General features: G+C 39.3%; 1 protein-coding gene across 1 annotated transcript in view; it reads left to right on the top strand.

Annotated features, from left to right (window-relative positions):
• The window catches only part of EHD4 (EH domain containing 4), an 81,819-nt gene that overhangs the window by 8,600 nt on the left and 57,714 nt on the right, over positions 1 to 15,505 (top strand). The gene's annotated exons all lie outside the window — the stretch shown is intronic.

The following is a 15,505-nucleotide window of genomic DNA, read 5'->3' as shown; positions in this document are numbered from 1 at the left end:
ATAATCAGGCGTGTTTGTTGCGTCACCTAGGAGATCTGGTGAACACCACGCAGTATTATACACCTATGGACTTGGAGGAAGCCTTTTTTGCTCCATATGATATATTAGCATTGCTCCATTTACCTCGCAGTCGGCTCCCTTCTAAATTTAAAAAAAGTATAATACTACAGCCCCTTCGGGAGACGTGGCAGTGGTGGATGCGGCAAATGGGGGGCCAACCACACGTTACAGATCAAATCCCAATCGTAGGCAATCCTGTTTTTGAAGCAGGGATAGACAACCCGACATTTGGCAGATGGCAAGGGCTGGGCATCACAAGATTGGAACACCTGTTATTGGAAAATGGGGAAATGATAACATTTGACGCGCTTCAAGACAAAGTGGGTTCGGCTTGGGGCAATAGATTTGCTTATGCACAGGTCCGACACTATATGAAATCTTTGAGCCAGGTACCCCTGAGGGGGCGGATGGGGGAACTGCTAAGGGTCTTCTTTGAGGAGTTGCAGATGGAGAAGCAATCTGTATCAGCATTGTGTGGGGCTCTGGTTAGGCGTAGGTCCCAGAGACAATATGTAGATCTTAAGCGTAAATGGGAACAAGATCTTGGGACCTCACTGGCAACATGGGATGTGTCAGCTACCTTGAAAGGCATCCGGGCATTGGTGACAGATGAGAGGCTGAGGGAGTGTGGTTATAGAGTGGTCCTTTGGGGGTATATGTCTAAAGCACAACTGGCTCATATGTTGGGGCCGGACAACTCGGGGTGCTCTAAATGCGGAGGGGGTCCCAGCTCATTATATCATGCATTATGGCAAAGCCCCAAGGTGCGTATGTTCTGGCAGAGGGTAAGAGGGTTTTTGATTCGATTGGGGAATAGAATTCAAGGAACGGAGAGGCAGTTTCTGTTGGACCAACCAAGAGCGTTTGCTCCATTAGGTGCCCCAGCTATAATGTTATGTAGGAAGCTGAGCTTGGTAGCTCGGAAATGCATTATGCAGTACTGGGTCTCATCGGAAGGGCCAGCTTATTGGCATTGGCGCAATCAGGTGCATCTCCTGGCCTCTTGGGAGGCTAGGGACTCAAAACAATCGCCTAAGCGCAGAGTACGCTTTCTACAGATCTGGACACCATACCTGCAAATTCTCAGTCCAAGGGGACGTAGTCTGCTTGTTAATGTCTGATAAATAGTGGAATAATGGAGAGTATGGGTAGCCTGGAGTGGTAAATTTAGTTCAGAGGGGAATCCTGCTTGCAAGGGGGGGAGGTATTGGGTGGGGGGTTGAAGGGGTTGAGTGAGATGTATATGGCTAAAGCTTGGCAGTGCTCTAGAGCTTGGATGTTTAGTTTTCTGATATTTTGTGATAAGCACTATTGCACCTAACGAGGTACTTAAAGTGTATGATATTGGGAATAGAAGCCATTTAACATCTGATATTAGCACTTGACAAGTAATTGTTCAGAGGGGAGGGGGGAGAAAAATGGGGAAGAAAAGTGTTTGGCGATGTTGTATAAGCTGTAAGAATGCTGTTTTGTATATCAAGCAATGTTATATGAATGTTCTAAGTTAATCTGTATTGTGATAATCGTCAATAAAACAGTTTAAACATAATATAGGGGTCAGAGACCCCCAAGAAGGCTGGAGTGACCTTAAATCTGACTCCATCTCTAAATAGCACTAGTACTGGGGTAATCAAGGAGTTGTGAAGTTCTAAAAGGAATTGCCACTGAGAGAGATGTTAGGTCTAAGGAAAAGATACCAGCCTTATGACAAACTGGATTTAGATTACAAATTATACAATGCAGCAAAAGATAGCCTGATACAGCAAAAGCATTTATACTTACAGCCTTTCATCTTTAAGTGAAGCCCACAGATCATCATTTGGAAAGAGGAGTTTACTTGCCAAGGTACAAGTCAAATCAGTGATTGACAACAGGCATGTACAATCAATTAATTATAGGAATATAATAATCCAGCTGCAAACAGGTGTTAATTAGTTCCTAATCTTTTATAATTTCTTTTACCAATTAAAGGTTTTACAAGGGAAAGCAATTAGGTAATTTGTCAATTCTGCTGGTCACATTGGTTTCCCTTGGAGAGAGAGAGTGGCAACCCTTCTCTCTAACTTAAACCAGGAAATACCCTGATTTTTATAGGTGCCCTCAGGATATGGATAATATGACAATAGATATACCTGATTGGATCTATGCTAATGTCATGGTTACTACTGATTGGCTCATACTAATGAGTAGCTTCTATCTTGCTAACATGGTTTTGTCTCTAGCTCGCTTGACCATAAATCTTAAGCAAGACCCTGCATCCAGCTACACCTTTCCTTTCTCACACCATGGCTGGCCACAATCCTGCTCACAGGAAAGTCTCCCTCCCCTCTTGGACAGCTAGTTCCCTATTTTCTTTGCACCTGGCATGACTCACTCATTTCTCAACTTGTTTTTCTAACTTACATTAGAGAAAATTCCACTTTGTAACAGATACGGCTTCCATCTTGTGCTGAAATCCTCCTTTTTGTTTCCATATCTATTGACCTAACTTTTCCTAATTTAGCTTATTTAGGCCTCAATCTGGGCTACAAACTAGGCCATACTTTTCCAGTAAGCTCCCAGTTATGTCAGCCTTCAGATTTCTGTCTCAGCCAAGGTCTGTAATGGCCTGAGCTCTATGACTGGGCCCGCCACCATTCCAGTGGGGGGTCTCTGGCTGTACCATAATTATACACTCATAAATCATAACATATACATTAAGGTGCATATATCTCACTGTAACTAATAATCAACTATAATTCATTCATACTACTAATTGTTTTTAGGATTTTGTTACAATTTTTGAAGGGTGCTCAGTTCACACATCAGTCAAATAAATAAACAACTGGCTGAGTCAAGAGCCATCATCACACTTACGTTCTTTTAAACATGCAGACCTACCACTGCCGTCTGCACTTTTCAATGATAACCCATCGTATTGCCCAGTGATATCCACAACCACACAATAGAACCATGCAAATAATAACGATTAGCCTAGCACAAGAGATGCTAAGTATGTTAAACATGTTCAACAAATTCCATTGGTAGCTTAAACTCTTCATAAATCAGCTCTTATCAGTAACACACTGCAACTAGGCGAATCACTGTACTTATCTTGTAACCAGTATTAACCAGACAGTCAAAAAAAAAAAAAGGTCACGGGTTGCCACTGGTACAAATAAACTGGTGCAAGCAAATTACTCAGTCTAGATCATCACTCAAAATATAAAAGTTCTGAAATATCATGATGTATGTTCCATGCACTCAGTGCTGAGTTTTGTATATCTTCAGGAGGAAACAAAAAATGAATCTCATATTTCATTAATAACCTGCCCCCCCCCCCCCCCAAAAAAAAAATCCAAGTCACCATACAAATTAAATATATCACACATCACTATTGACCAATTATGAAACTCCAATAATATCAGATATATCAATGAAATGAAATTGAATTTAAATTATAGGCTGCTCAAAGGGAAACCCCACTCACAATTGCATATACATCTTAATGCTAACTGTCCAAAAACTCTGAGCTTTAATACCACCCACTTCAAACAAACTACATAATGATATATACTAACATCATTAAAACCACTAACCAATCATCACCACTCGACTTCCGTGTTTAAACCCTTGGGACTCACCATGTCCCAATAAAAATAAATTGCTGTTCTTTATTGAGTAGTATTTCTGAGACATTGCTGTCCCTAGAACAATGTACCTGTAACAAAACATAAATCATGAAGCGTATGTTCTTCTTCCCAGTGGGTTACCAATGGAGCTTCAGCCCTTTTGCATCTCAAGTTGCTCAGATGTTCTCCAATTTGGATTTTAATGCTTCTCCTTTTTTGGCCAATGTAGTAAAGTCCACATGGACAAATTATACAATAAACCACTCTTTCACTATGAGTTAATCTTGTTGGGCAGACTGGATGGACCGTACAGGTCTTTAACTACCGTTATCTGCTATGCTACTATGGGGCTCATTTTCAAAAGAGAAAAAATTTAGAAAGTGACATAAATCGGCATTTGGACATTTTGCTTGCCAAAACATTCACTTTTTTTGTTACATTTGTACCCCGTGCTTTCCCACTCATGGCAGGCTCAATGTGGCTTACATGGGGCAATGGAGGGTTAAGTGACTTGCCCAGAGTCACAAGGAGCTGCCTGCAGTGCCTGAAGTGGGAATTGAACTCAGTTCCTCAGGACCAAAGTCCACCACCCTTAGGCCACTCCTCCACTGTTTATTCGCAGTATTTATTCCTCCTATGCTGTTTATTCACAGTGCGTTCAGAACACAAGGGGGCGGGTTAAGGGCAGGATTTTGGTATTCCTAACACTTGGACGTTTTTCTGCCACAATGGAACAAAACAAAAATGTTCAGGACTAAAACTAAGAAGTTTTGAGCTAGACCTGTTTTAATAATGACTAAGCCACAAAAAAGTGCTCTTAATGATCAGATGACCACTGGAGGAATAAAGGAATGATTCCCTTATTCTCCCAGTGGTCACCGAACCCCCCCTCCCATCCCCCAAAGATGTGAGACAGTGCATACCAGCCTCTGACATCACCAGATATTATGGCCAGTCCTATTAGAGCATCAAGCAGGTCCCTGGAATATTCTAGTGGTCAGTGCAGTGCACTGTGGAAAAGGTAACCCAGGCCCATAATCCACTCTTAACTGTTAAACTTGTGGTGGAAAATAGCCCACAAAAACCTACTGTACCCACGTATAGTGACACTTGCAGACATAAGGGCTACTGTAGTGGTGTATAGTTGTGTACAGTAAGTTTCTGGTGGGTTTTGGAGGGCTCACCATAAAATATAAGGGGGTAAGGTTGAGATGTGTACCTGGGATCTTTTCATGTGAAGTCCACTGCGGTGCCCAGTAGGGTGCCCCACAGCTCTGCTGGGATGTCCATGTGGATTTTTTTTTTTTTTTCGAAAATGGTCTAAAAGGACAAATGCACAGAGTACAGCAATGTCTAGAAAAAGGCCGTTTTTGAAACAAAAAGATAAATGTTTTTTATTTTCAAAGATCGCTATAATCACCACTTGCATTTTAGACATTTTGAGCAAAACATCCAATGTCTTATTTAAATGTGGTATTGAATATTCCCCTGTAAGTATGTGCTGCCAGTACTCCTCTCCCAGTCCTCTGCTTCAGCCTTCCTGATTAGGTGAGTCACCAGCCACCTTTCCCTTCACTAACATTTTGAACCCAAACTGGTAATTTGTTAAAAGTCAGTCCTGTAGGTCAAGGAGCATGTACTGGTTGCTTTCTACCCTATCATAGCCCCCATTAAACAGATCTTCCTCTGTGCTTGACTGACTTTAATAAAGCATGTTTGTAACTTGCACTATCCACTTTTTAGGTGAGGTACAAAGTACACACAATTAACCATAAACAAGGCACTGTAACTTTTTTTTAAATATAGTTCATCCATTGCTACATTTAAAATAGCAGCATACCTTTAATTTAGCAAATGCTTGCTTTAAAAAGTTTTCAAGCATTTTATGAAAATGCTATAATTCCTAGCCAGTCTATTATTCCTTCCCAAATTATTCCATTCAAAAGGACTTGATAACGTGAAAGATCTTTTACCTGTCTCCGTCAAATGGTATTGCTTAGGTGAAGGAAGATGGACACACCGTTTTAAATGGAATATATGGATTTATAGTAGATATAAAATAATATGTTACTTCCCCAGAAAAAAATCTTATAAATAAAGCAAAGTATTTTGAATTTGACTCTCCAAACAACTGGGAACCAACGAAAGGAAGAAAGAACAGGTGTAATATGTTCAAATCTAAGTGTGTTAGACTTGTCAGGCTGTAGAGAATTCAGCAGCATGTCTTCTATCACGTCTAGCATCCCTAAAAATGAAGTGAAATTATTCATATTGCATGGAGAGAAATCTTAAACACAGACCATTCTTGCAATTCATACTCTTGAATTTTTATCCATATGATTGCATGTCTGCTTTATAAACTAAAGGAAGCTATGGTTAACAGGAGCACTGAAAGATCACAGCACTTCTCATACAGCTTTGCTGAAATGAACCCTTTCTCCAAGATAATGTGACTTTAGCTTCCTGATGTTTGCGTTTGCAAAATAAAATGCTTCCACAGTAGTCAAGGAAGATCGTTAAACGTAATTGTTGCTACATGATTTTCTGCTTTAGTTAAGGCAGTATTTAGCAGTGGGTTATTGGTCTGTCTTGTTATCTTCAATATGACTTTACTGATGTCCTGGTTCTTCACTAAAGCAGTAATAGCAAAATGCCTAGGTATCCATCTGACCTCTTCAATTTTGTGTCATTTCATGTCTCACGATTGTCTTTCAAGCATAACTGATGCACCATCTGATGTAAACATCACCGTTCTCTTCATACAATGAAACTGCTTAATTGCTGAAACTATTGCAACACTGTCACAAGCTACTAACTTAATAGCAACAAACACAGTGTGTAGGGTCACCCGCTTTCTGAATTTCATATATAAATTCAACATTTTGTTAAATCAGTACTTTTGTCAATTATGATTGCCAGATTGCATTGAATGCATCAGGTTTAATAATGCTGTGTACACATTTAGTGAATGTAAACACACAATTCTTGTTTCTCAAACTGTGATTTTTATACATTTCTAAGTGATCATGAATTTCTTGTACATAGATGAATTTAGCTTGACAAACTAGCAGGACATTATGAATTAAAACCTTTTCCTCAGCAGTTGATTCCATTGCACAGTTACTGTTTCGAATTTCATGTGATTTGGTCTATATATTTTTCAAAAGTCCTTGGTTCAGATTTTGAAGCTTTAGGATAGCATCCAAGTAGATTTTACGACTAACATGACACTTTATATAATCCAGTTTCCATTCACTCTATTTCTGTGCCTGAACTCCACTCCCCGTTAACTCCTGCTTTCAAGCATATTCCACAGATGACACCTGTTTTTTTTTTTCAAGGTATTCAAAAATGAGTCGCATGTTGTGAAGCTCTGCTTTCAGGTCTGGCATATCAGCTGAATGTCACCAACTGGTCCTTCTTGAAGGTTAAGCATTTTTCTTTGTAAGAATGCCAAATATTCATCATCAGGTTTGCATTTGAACCACACTTATGGCTCAGCAACAAGCGTCTTTATTGGTACAGATAGGTTTAGTAACAACAGAAAAAAAGTTTTAGTGGAAATGCAAGAAGTCTGTCCTACTCTGCTGGCAGCAAAGCTTCAAACCTTTCTTTAGTAGTCTGTCCTAGAGGCTCTTTCCTCTTTTCTATCTCGTCTGGGCTTCCGTGACCACCTCTAATTCCAGGCTTTTATACTTCCTATTTTGCCCTACTGGCTGGCCTTCACTACTCTAGCCTAGTTAGGTTTACCCAGTGAGGGATATTTTTAAAGAGTTCTTCTACACACTCCCTCACTTGTTAACTGAATACAATACAAAAGCTACAATACAAAAATTACAATTCTATCATATGAACGATTCTTGTGTGGTGTACAGTTGAAAGTCTTAACGCTGCTGCTTACACATTTGAGATTTGTGCTAATTCAACTCCTTTGCCTGTAGGTTACCATGTATTTGTGCATGCATACATTTTTTTTCTGTCTGAAAGAAATTTTAGTGACCCTTGAGGAACCCAAGCAGATCTTTTTTATGACTTTCCCTTTTGAATATGTATGAGATACATTTACATACATTTTATGTTTGAGGGCCTTCTGAGTGTACATAAATTTGACTACGAGTAAAAACCATTTGGTCTTAACTTTTTTGTGCATATAAATATGAAGCTGTAAGCAAATGCCTGTTGTTCAGAGGACTTTGCTTTATTTGATGGCTGTAGCAATCCATTACAAATGATAAATCTATTTACAGTAATTTAAAGCCTAATGGAAGAAATGGTATGCATGCCTCCTACCTACTGTTTTTTTTTGCTTTAGAGCAATGATTCCCAAACCTGTCCTGGGAGATCCCCAGTCAGTCAGGTTTTCAGGATATCCGCAATGGATATTCATGAAATCAATTTGCATACACTTTTGCCTCGGAGTGTAAATCTCTCGTTCACATTGTAGCTATTCTGAAAACCTGACTAGCTGGGGTTCCTTCAGGACAGGAATCAGTGCTTTAGAGTGTAGTCTGGTGACATGATCTTTAAACAATATTGTCCCTTCTTCCTCAGCCAGTCTCTCGAAGAGTTTAATACCCATGTTCCCACTTTAAGCAAAGTAGCATCCTTCTGTTGCCATTGAAATGATGTAGGGGTAACTCCTCTATCTTATTCTGATGCCTTCCTTCGATGAGTGGTTCCGAGCCAAGCTGAGGAAGGAGCTGGCACAGATGCTACAGCTGCAAACTGCTCAGGTATCGGGGTGCTTGTGTCATCTGTGGATAAGGCCCAGATTTTTCCTGAGTTTCCATCCATCCTTGTGCAGAGATTCTCGATGCTGGTACCTTGAAGGGTGTTGACATCGACACATACAGTACGACTCTCAGTGTCAGGGGAGGAAGGTTCTCTGAAGTCGGAGAGTAGGACTGTACCTCATAAGCACATAATAGCCATACTGGGTCAGATCAATGGTCCATCTAGTTCAGTATCCTGCTTCCAACTGTGGCCAAACCAGGTCACAAGTACTTGACAGAAACCCAATTAGTAGCAACATTCTATTAGTAGCAAGCAGTGGCTTTCCCCATGCTCATCTCGATAAGACTATGGACATTTCCTCAAGGAACATGTCCAAACATTAAAAAAAAAAAAAAAAAAAAAACCCAGATATGCTAACCGCTGTTACCACATCCTCCAGCAATCAGTTACAGAGCTTAACTATTCTTTGAATGAAAAAATATTTTCTCCTATTTGTTTTAAAAGTATTTCCAGGTAATTTCATTGAATGCCCCCTGGTCTTTGTACTTTTTGAAAGAGTGAAAAATCGATTCACGTTTACCCATTGTACTTCACTTGGGATTTTGTAGACCTCAATCATATTCCCCCCTCGTCCGTTTCATTTCCAAGCTGAAGAGTCCTAACCTCTTTAAGCTTTCCTCATATGGGAGGAGTTCCATCCCCTTTATTATTTTAGTTGCTCTTCTTTGAACTTTTTCTAATTCTGCTACATTTTATTTTGAGGTACGACGACCAGAATTGAATGCTCAGCGGGGCATGGGGCATGGGGAGAGTTCCACTGAGCAGACCAAAATGATAGACGTGGAACTCCTCTCATATGAGGACAGGCTAAAGAGATTATGGCTCTTTGGCTTGGAAAGAGTCAATGCACCTAACTCTTCGGGTATCCTGCTCAAGGCAGTAATGAGATGTGAATGTGTGGACAGATGACCACGTCGCAGTTTTACAAATCTCCTCTTTGGAGGCAGATCTCAAGTGAACTACTCAAGTAGCCATGGCTGACATTATGAGCCTTGACCTGACTCTCTATATTCAGCCCAACCTGGGCATAAGGAGATGCAATCTGCTAGTCAATCAGAAACTGTACATTTGCCAATGGTTACCCTCATCCTGTTTGGGTCAAAAGAAATAAAAACTTGAGTGGACTGTCTATGGGCTTTAGTCTGCTCCAGAAAGAAGGCCAAGGCTCGCCTGCAATCTAAGGTATGCAGTACACTGTCTCGTCAGGATGGGCTTGTGGTTTTGGGAAAAATGTTGGTAGGACAATTGACTGATTAAGATGGAACTCTGATACTAACTTAGGAAGGTACTTAGGATGTGTGCAGAGAACTAATCTATTGTGATGAAACTTAGCATAAGGTGGGATAGCTATTAAGGCCTGAAGCTCACAGACTCTGAGCTGAAGTGACCGCCATTAAATACACAACTTTCCAGGTCAACTACTCAAGATGACAGGAATCAAGTGACTCAAAAAGAGCTTTCATCAGCGGGATGAGAACACGGATCCCATGACAGTTGAAGGTTTGATAGGGGGCTTTGTTAATAACAAACCTCGCATGAAGCGAACTAGAGGCTGTATAGAGATGGGCTTATCTACTACACAGTGACGAGCAGTAATTACACTTAGATGAACCCTTACAGAGTTGGTTTTTAAACCACGCTCAGAGAGGTGTAGGAAATATTCAAGCAGTTTTTGTGTAGGCATATCTGCTGGGAAAGCAGTATTAATTCTGCAGCCGTGTTATATACGCCTTTTACTGCAGATTTAAGAACATAAGTATAGCCATACTGGAACAGACCAAAGATCCATCAAGCCCAGCATCCTGTTTCCAACAGTGGCCAATCCAGGTTACAAGTACTTGGCAAGATCCCAAAACGGCACAATACATTTTCTGCTGCTTATCCTAGAAATAAGCAGTGGATTTTTCCCCAAGTCCATTTTAATAATGGCTTATGGTCTGACTTTTAGGAAGCTATCCAAACCTTTTTAAAGCCCGCTAAGCTAGCTGCTTTTACCACATTCTCTGTCAACAAATTCCAGAGTTTAATTACATGAAGAAATATTTTCTCCAATTTGTTTTAAATTTACTGTTGTGTAGCTTCATTGCGTGTTCCCTAGTCCAGTATTTTTGGAAAGCGTAAACAGACGCTTCACATCTACCTGTTCAACTCCACTCATTATTTTATAGACCTCTATCATATCTTCCCTCAGCCGCCTTTTCTCCAAGCTGAAGAGCCCTAGCCGCTTTAGCCTTTCCTCATAGGGAAGTCGTCCCATCCCCTTTATCATTTCCGTCACCCTTCTCTGTACTCTTTCTAATTCTACTATATCTCTTTTTTGAGATGCGGTGACCAGAATTGAAAACAATATTCAAAGTGCGGTCACACCATGGAGCTATGCAAAGGCATTATAACGTCCTCATTTTTGTTTTCCATTCCTTTTCTAATAATACCTAACATTCTATTTGCTTTCTTAGCCTCCTCCGCACACTTAGCATAGGGTTTCAACGTATCATGAACGGTAACACCTAGATCCCTTTCCTGTTCGGTGACTCCTAATGTGGAACCTTGTATTACGTAGCTATAGTTCGGGTTCCTTTTTCCTACATGCATCACTTTGTACTTGCTTACATTTAACGTCATCTGCCATTTGGATGCCCAGTCTCTAAGGTTCTTTTGTAATTTTTCAAAATCCTCTTGCAATTTAACAACTTTGAATAACTTTGTGTCGTCAACAAATTTAATTACCTCACTAGTTACTCCTATCTCTAGATCATTTATAAATGTTAAAAAGCAGCGGTCCCAGCACAGACCCCTGGGGAACCCCACTATCAACCCTTCTCCATTGAGAATACTGACTATTTGACGTGACGTGCCTTCATTTTATCAGGTTTATTTAGAAGAATGCAGATCTATTTTCTACATCAAAGTTCCGAAATTATGGAATGCCTTGCCCATTGAACTTAGTTCAATACAAAATATGACCCAGTTTAAAAAAGCATTGAAAACTAATTTATTTCTTCAGGCTTTTGGTTCCTATGATGTATAAATTGTTTTAAAACCATTTAAATTTTAATCTGCTGTATGCTTGAATTGTAGAGTTTTTTTGTATAGTTGTGTAAAGAAATTTTTATTGCTTTGTTTTTTTTTATTTTTTATGTGATTTGTTCCCCGCTTAGCCTTTTAAAGGTATAGCGGGTTATAAATAAAGTTTTATTATTTATTTATTTATTTGCTACATTTGTATCCCACATTTTCCCACCTCTTTGCAGGCTCAGTTATCAGCACTCTGTTTTCTATCTTTTAACCAGTGTTTAATCCACAATAGAACACTACCTCCTATCCCATGGCTCTCCAATTTCCTCTGGAGTCTTTCATGAGATACTTTGGGCATAAACAAGGAGGTAGCACAATATGAAAGTTGACAATTTGTGTTTTTTAGGTTTTTCTAATTTGAGCATGAACTATCTGCAGGATTTATTTTAGGTTCATTTTTTAATATTATATTTATAGTTGGTGTTGGGTGAAATCATTTTGGTAAGGATTTCAAATCAAAATCACAATACAAAATGAATTTGAAAACAAAATCAGTAAGTTGTCAGTTTAAATCAAAATCAGTCAAATGATTTTGAATTGACAATGGTTGTGTTCAAAACATAAGTTAATAAATTGTTCTAAAGCTTATTTTATTTCAATAGTAGCAGTTTCTCAAATCTGTGTTGTGTTTAGTCTGTTGTGATTTGGAGTTTCTATCTGCCCAGCTGCACTAAAGTCGGTCTACAGGAGCTGATAAAGGGAGCATTGTACTGACTTGAATGAAGAGTTTCTTTATAGCAGGAAACTAATGCGAACTATCAACTGAAGAACTTTGATCAGCAAATGATTTTTGCTTTAATAACCGAAAAAGATACACAATCCCTTTTATATATCTGATTTCAAATCTAAAAGCAGAGGAGTGTGGTAGCCGTGTTAGTCCACTCTTAAGGTTATCAATAGAAATCAAACAAAATAAAACATGGAAAAGAAAATAAGATGATACCTTTTTTATTGGACATAACTTAATACATTTCTTGATTAGCTTTCGAAGGTTGCCCTTCTTCCTCAGATCGGAAATAAGCAAATGTGCTAGCTGACAGTGTATATAAGTGAAAACATTCAAGTATTACTATGACAGTCTGACAGGGTGGGAGGATGGGGGTGGGTCGGAGGTATGCATGGGGACATCAAAGCATATCATTGATATTCTAACAGGATGGGTGTGGATAGGTGAGGGGAGGGTGATATACAAGAAACCCACAGACAGATGCAGCTACCTCCACAACTCCAGCTTCCATCCTTCACATACAAAAAGATCCATCATTTACAGCCAAGCCACAAGATACCACCGTATCTGCTCTGACCCAGGGGACAGAGACAGACACCTTAAAAGCCTGACTGCATCCTTCAAACAGAAAGGCTACAACCCCAAAATAATCTCCAAGGATATTGCCTCCTCCCTCAAAACACCCAGGGAGAATCTGCTACAGTACAAGGAGAAAAAAGCCACAGACAGAATCCCCCTTGTAGTGACATACAATCCAGAGCTGGAAAAACTGAGGAAAATCATAAGAGATCTACAACCTATACTCCAGGAGGATGAATTACTGAAAGAGATATTCCCATCCCCACCAGTACTGGCCTTCCGACAGCCACCCAACTTAAAACACAAGCTAATCAGAAGTAAACTTCCATCACAGACTGAAAAGGAACAGAAGGGCACACTTCCCTGTAATTTATCCAGTTGCAAACTATGTCAAAATATTTCACAGGTCCCCAAAGTCATCCACAAAGGAAAGGTATTCAACATAAAGGGATCTTTCACTTGCTCATCTTCCAATGTGGTATATATCATTCAGTGTAAAAAATGTAATGAAGGATGCTATATTGGAGAAACAGGCCAGATGCTTAAGACAAGATTCAATTTACATAGACATCACATGAACAATACTGGTGCCAGTAGGGTTCCCACGCCTGTTGGTCAACATTTTACAGGACCAGGACACTGTATCAGTGACTTCACAATGAGAATCCTGAAAGGTAACTTTAAAACCATACAAGAACGTAAGACCTTTGAAGTCAGAATGATTGAATATTTTAACACCCAACAGAAAGGACTTAACAAGGATCTGGGGTTCCTAGCCCATTATAAACCATAAAGCTGTATTTCTCTGTTGATCACCCTCCCCTCACCTATCCACACCCATCCTGTTAGAATATCAATGATATGCTTTGATGTCCCCATGCATACTTCCTACCCACCCCCCTCCTCCCACCCTGTCAGACTGTCATAGTAATGCTTGAATGTTTTCACTTATATACACTGTCAGCTAGCACATTTGCTTATTTCCGATCTGAGGAAGAAGGGCAACCTTCGAAAGCTAATCAAGAAATGTATTAAGTTATGTCCAATAAAAAAGGTATCATCTTATTTTCTTTTCCATGTTTTATTTTGTTTGATTTCTATTGATAAATCTAAAAGCAAAATCAGGGTAAACGATTTCAAAATTTAAAAAATCATACAAATGATTTTAAATCATTTCAATTTACTTGATTTGAAATCATACCCAAACACTGGTAGTACAGAAGTTTGGGGATTTGAGGTCCTTTTCCAAAAACTTCTTAATGAGATATCTTCAGACTGTTGATGTGAGGTATTTGGGCTTTAGGAATGAGGATGGGATTCTAGTTGCAAAAATATTGAAATCCTACATTGGTACTTCTGTTTATTATGTATAAGCTTTTTATTCTTTCCCAGTAGTTTCCTCTTATTTAGGAGCAAACATCCTCTGGCCGAAATATGTGATAGACATTGTTTATAGTAGAAACCAGACATGACCCTGTGATACTTGTTTGACATTTCTAGGTGGATCAGGCTAGAGAGGAAAACAGCCTTCATTTTTATCTCTCTGCATCAGACCTTCTCCTAACATCCTCTAAAGGTTGCACAGACAGGGAAACTTGGTCTGGTGCCAATGCTTAGCAGACTCTGAAGGGACTGGATGTTGAATCACAGGTTTCCGTACCAGAAGTTTGAGGTTGACCCTTATTGCATGTCTGCAGCTTCCCAAGGCTTAAGATGACACGTTCTGGCTCTGTAACATATACAGGGAGGTTATCTCCCAAAGGGACAACTTTTAGGAGGAAGCATAAAAGCAAGAATAAATTCACTAACAGGTGGGGAAAGCAGGCAGACAATGTCTCATGGGATTGTTTTGTAACCCTCTGCAGGTTTGTGAGTCTGTGTTTGTGTGTAGTGTGTAGATTTCTTCAACTTGGAGGAAGAGAGGGGAGATGTGGTACCAAAATATTAGGAAAGAATGAAATGAACCTAAATGGGATAACATTTATAACCATTAAATGTTAACAGATTTAAAGATGTTACAGTTTAGCATCAGAGTGCTATTGTCCAAAGGCAATAGGTATGGTCATGCTCTTCCACTACATGTTTGTCAGTAGGTATCACCAAACATAGCAACCATTGAGAAAACTATACTGTTCAGTCACTAAGTTTCACAGTAAAATAACAAAAAAGAAAATAAACATCAGAAAAACCATCTGTGAAGCAGATCATATGTAATTTTTCAGCCCCTCTGTATGTATGGGAATTGTCTGGAGGGAGAATTGTGGTGGGAGCAGTTTGGAAAATAGCAGTTCACTAACTTCTACATATCGGTGTAATCTGTGTTACTGCTGCTCTCAGAGAAGTGCTTTGGGTCATGTATGTTTGTTTATTTTTTGGGAAGACTTCATTTCTCTGGAATCCACAGTCTGATCCATTTTCAAACTTGATGTTCTTTTTTTCCCATGTTTATCTCCCACACCTGTTCTGTTAATACTCATAGAGTTATTTCATCCCTAGTTAGGTGAACAGTATCCATTGCTCATTTAAGTTGCAAGTGATTTACTCTTAACAATTTCCCACAGTTGATATAAATGCAGCATGTAGCAAGTTTTTTTTTTTTTAAAGAAATATATAATTAAGGCACTTATCATAGGGTTTCTAAATACTAAGGTTAGGTGTT

This window comes from Microcaecilia unicolor, chromosome 9 (assembly GCF_901765095.1).
Source record: "Microcaecilia unicolor chromosome 9, aMicUni1.1, whole genome shotgun sequence".
In the NCBI taxonomy this organism is placed as follows: Eukaryota; Metazoa; Chordata; class Amphibia; order Gymnophiona; family Siphonopidae; genus Microcaecilia; species Microcaecilia unicolor.
This window is presented reverse-complemented; position numbering and strand designations above follow the sequence as displayed.